The sequence below is a fragment of the Schistocerca gregaria genome, chromosome 8 (assembly GCF_023897955.1).
Source record: "Schistocerca gregaria isolate iqSchGreg1 chromosome 8, iqSchGreg1.2, whole genome shotgun sequence".
Lineage (NCBI taxonomy): Eukaryota > Metazoa > Arthropoda > Insecta > Orthoptera > Acrididae > Schistocerca > Schistocerca gregaria.
In genome coordinates, this window is record NC_064927.1 from 220,896,326 (window position 1) to 220,901,182 (window position 4,857).

A 4,857-nucleotide genomic window follows, 5' to 3' on the forward strand; every position below is an offset into this window, starting at 1 on the left:
AGATGTCACACACATTTGAACATTTTTCTTGAAACGTTGTTGTGGTGCCTCGTGTAAGGAGGAGAAATGCGTACCATCACGTTTCCGACTTTGATAAAGGTCAAATTGTAGCCTATCGCGATTGCGGTTTGTCGAATCGCGGCATTGCTGCTCGCGTTGGTCAAGATCCAAAGAATATGGAAACGATGGGTTCAGGAGGGTAATACGGGACGCCCTCGTATCACTAGCAGTCGAGATGACAGGCATCTTATCCGCGTGGCTGTAATGGATCGTGCAGCCACGTCTCGATCCCTGGCTCAACAGATGGGGACGTTTGCAAGACAACAACCATCTGCACGAACAGTTCCACGACGTCTGCAGCAGCATGGACAATGAGCTATGAGGCCATGGCTGCGGTTACACTTGACGCTGCATCACAGACAGGAGTACCTGCGATGGTGTACTCAAAGACGAATCTGAGTTCACGAATGGCAAAACGTTATTTCTTCGGTTGAATCCAGGTTCCGTTTACAGCATCATGATGGTCGCATCCGTGTTTGGCGAAATCGCGGTGAACACACATTGGAAGCTTGTATTCGTCATCGCCATATTGGCGTATCACCCGTATGGGGTGCCATTGGTTATACGTCTCGGTCACCTCTTGTTCGCATTGACGGGCACTTTGAACAGGGGACGTTACATTTCAGATGTGTTACGACCCGTGGCTCTACCCGTCATTCGATCCCTGCGAAACCATGCATTTCAGCAGGATAATGCACCACCGCATGTTGCAGGTCTTGTACGGGCCCTGGCCAGTACATTCTCCAGATCTTTCACCAATTGAAAACGTCTGATCAATGATGGCCTAGCAACTGGCTCTTCACAATACGCCACTCACTACTCTTGAGGATCTGTGGTATCGTGTTGAATCTGCATGGTCGGCTGTACCTGTACACGCCATCCAAGCTCTGTTTGACTCAATGCCTAGGCGCATTAAGGCCGTTATTACGGCCAGGGATTGTTGTTATGGGTACTGATTTCTCAGGCTCTATGCACCCAACTTGCGTGAAAATGTAATCACATGTCAGTTCGAGTATAATATATTTGTCCAACGAATGCCCGTTTATCGTCTGCATTTCTTCTTGGTGTAGCAATTTTAATGGCAAGTAGCGTATTTAGCGCGCTTAAACGCAGGCAACCCACCTTACTACATCCGGCTCCTGTGTGGATGATGTACGTTGGACAAGGCCAAACATTGTTCCTGCTCGCTTTGCTGCGGCAGTTAGGTTGTTATGCGTCTATATGCGGATGTGGTACATCTCTGGATCATACATTAATTTTTATGTCGTATTATAATCAAGAATCTGAACTGTCTATTCAGGAGTTTAATTACACTGCGTATGTTCATAATTATGAAAACATTGGCAGAAGTCTCCACTAGACTGCGAAATCCACAGACACTACCCTGAGTATAAATCTGCCCTGTCACGGACACCAGAATCTGTGTAAGGTTATCTAAAAACCCTTACAATATGCTTAATACACTCACACAAAAAATATGACGCACCACTAACGAATTCTCTGAAAAAGACGGAAATCGGCAGATAAAATGGACATGTACAGACAAACAAAGCAGTATAGTTGCAGGGAAATTGAGCTATTCAAAAGAAAAAGCTTCAAAAATTGAGCAACTTAATAATGCGCTGGTCCACCTCTGGCCCTTTTGCAAGCCGTTATTCGGCTTGGTATTGATTGATACAGTTGTTGGTTTTCCTCCTAAGAGATAGAGTGCCAAATGCTGTTCTGTTGGTACGTTATATCCATGAACTCCTGAGCGGGGAGCCCTGCCCATAATGCTTTCTCAATTGGAGAGAGATGAGCTGACCTTGTTGTCCAAGGTAGGGTTTCACAGGCACGAAGATAAGCACTAGAGGCTCTTGCTAGGTGCCATCCTGGGCATACATTTCAACAAGATAATGCCAGCTGCACACAGCAAGAGTTTTTAGTGTTTATGTCTTCCCAACTGAGAACGTTTGCAGCATTATGGGCGAGACCCTGCAATGAGCTTTATCTTTATACACTCTTAAAATTAATAACTTGAACTCTCTACTGAGAAATTTCATTATATTACATGTAAAGGAATTACTAAAACAATGGGAAACATCTCCAGTCGATGGCAAAATCAAGGGACACTATCCTGAGAACAAACCTGTCATGTAAATGTCACCAGAATTTTTATGGTTATTTAAAAACTCTGGCAAAGTACATAACATAAAAAATTTATACATAGTCTAATCACACTAATGGGATCACGAGCTACGTTCTGCGTCAACGTACGATGACCACTCACAGACAGCAGATGGCAGCACTAAAATAAGAGGGTATACAGAGTGACTCAGCTGCTCCTACCACTGGGATTTATGCTACCTGCAGCGTCTTCAAATACCACAAGCAAGATTTCCATATTCTCTACCTTGCTAAGTACAAACCATTATTCCTGCAGCAAAACGAACAGGACCTTTTGTTCAAAAAATGGTTCAAATGGCTCTGAGCACTATGGGACTCAACATCTGTGGTTATCAGTCCCCTAGAACTTAGAACTACTTAAACGTAACTAACCTAAGGACATCACACACATCCATGCCCGAGGCAGGATTCGAACCTGCGACCGTAGCAGTCGCACGGTTCCGGACTGCGCGCCTAGAACCGCGAGACCACCGCGGCCGGCCAGGACTTTTTGTAGGAAATTTAATGTAATTGAAGTTTTTACTATGATGCGTTTTTGCTAGAGGCCATGCTTTACGAATTTTCAAGAAAAATGTACAAATGTGACCTTCAAACGTAATTTTATTGAATAACTGAAAGACTGAAACCTCCAACGTAAACGTATCCCAGTACAGAATTTAACTGCATCAAATTTCCTACAAAAAGTCCTGTTGATCTTTTTCTGTACGACTAGCAGTGTGTGTGTGGCAGGCGTGAGAAAATAGCAATCTTGTGAATGGTATTTGAAGGCATTGCGGGCTGCATAAAACCCAGGGGAAGGGGCAACTGAATCACCCTGTATACAGCAAATTGCGGGGGACGCGGGAAACAGTACATTTGTTGCCGTAGTGCAGAAATGGAGCGGTTTATCTGTCGTTCAAAAGAGTATGACCGTTGGCTTCCGGGCAAAGAGTGGAATCATTTTCCGACGTTCATAAACTATTCGCGTGATGCCATGGTTAAAGTACACTGTGCACAGCAAAATAGCGCTATCCAAAACAGAGGTCAAGGAGACTTTGGTGTATCATGGTCCATAGGTGACAGGTGTCAACGATTTCTTTGGAGATGGGTACGGGCGAATAAACGTGCAACTACTGAGCAACTGGCCGCCCATATGAACCAACAGGCTATCAGCAGTGTCTCCTCAACGACCATTCAGCGAATGTTGCTGCCATATGGGCTTCCGCAGCAGTCACCTGGTTCACGCACACACGATGACTACAGTTCGTCAACGACGAGGCCTGAAATTTGCTCACCAGTACGATAACTGAACGTCAACTGAGTGGTGACAGGCAGTTTTTCAGATGAACAAAGTTTTATGTTCCATCGGAGATGCCCATTGGTGAGCACAGCGTGGAACGTCTGAAAGCATAGACGCTGCAACAATCGTCATAAGAGTCCAGGTTGGAGGACATTCTCTGGGTGATTTCGTCACAAATATACACTCCTGGAAATGGAAAAAAGAACACATTGACACCGGTGTGTCAGACCCACCATACTTGCTCCGGACACTGCGAGAGGGCTGTACAAGCAATGATCACAAGCACGGCACAGCGGACACACCAGGAACCACGGTGTTGGCCGTCGAATGGCGCTAGCTGCGCAGCATTTGTGCACCGCCGCCGTCAGTGTCAGCCAGTTTGCCGTGGCATACGGAGTTCCATCGCAGTCTTTAACACTGGTAGCATGCCGCGACAGCGTGGACGTGAACCGTATGTGCAGTTGACGGACTTTGAGCGAGGGCGTATAGTGGGCATGCGGGAGGCCGGGTGGACGTACCGCCGAATTGCTCAACACGTGGGGCGTGAGGTCTCCACAGTACATCGATGTTGTCGCCAGTGGTCGGCGGAAGGTGCACGTGCCCGTCGACCTGGGACCGGACAGCAGCGACGCACGGATGCACGCAAGACCGTAGGATCCTACTCAGTACCGTAGGGGACCGCACCGCCACTTCCCAGCAAATTAGGGACACTGTTGCTCCTGGGGTATCGGCGAGGACCATTCGCAACCGTCTCCATGAAGCTGGGCTACGGTCCCGCACACCGTTAGGCCGTCTTCCGCTCACGCCCCAACATCGTGCAGCCCGCCTCCAGTGGTGTCGCGACAGGCGTGAATGGAGGGACGAATGGAGACGTGTCGTCTTCAGCGATGAGAGTCGCTTCTGCCTTGGTGCCAATGATGGTCGTATGCGTGTTTGGCGCCGTGCAGGTGAGCGCCACAATCAGGACTGCATACGACCGAGGCACACAGGGCCAACACCCGGCATCATAGTGTGGGGAGCGATCTCCTACACTGGCCGTACACCTCTGGTGATCGTCGAGGGGACACTGAATAGTGCACGGTACATCCAAACCGTCATCGAACCCATCGTTCTACCATTCCTAGACCGGCAAGGGAACTTGCTGTTCCAACAGGACAATGCACGTCCGCATGTATCCCGTGCCACCCAACGTGCTCTAGAAGGTGTAAGTCAACTACCCTGGCCAGTAAGATCTCCGGATCTGTCCCCCATTGAGCATGTTTGGGACTGGATGAAGCGTCGTCTCACGCGGTCTGCACGTCCAGCACGAACGCTGGTCCAACTGAGGCGCCAGGTGGAAATGGCATGGCAAG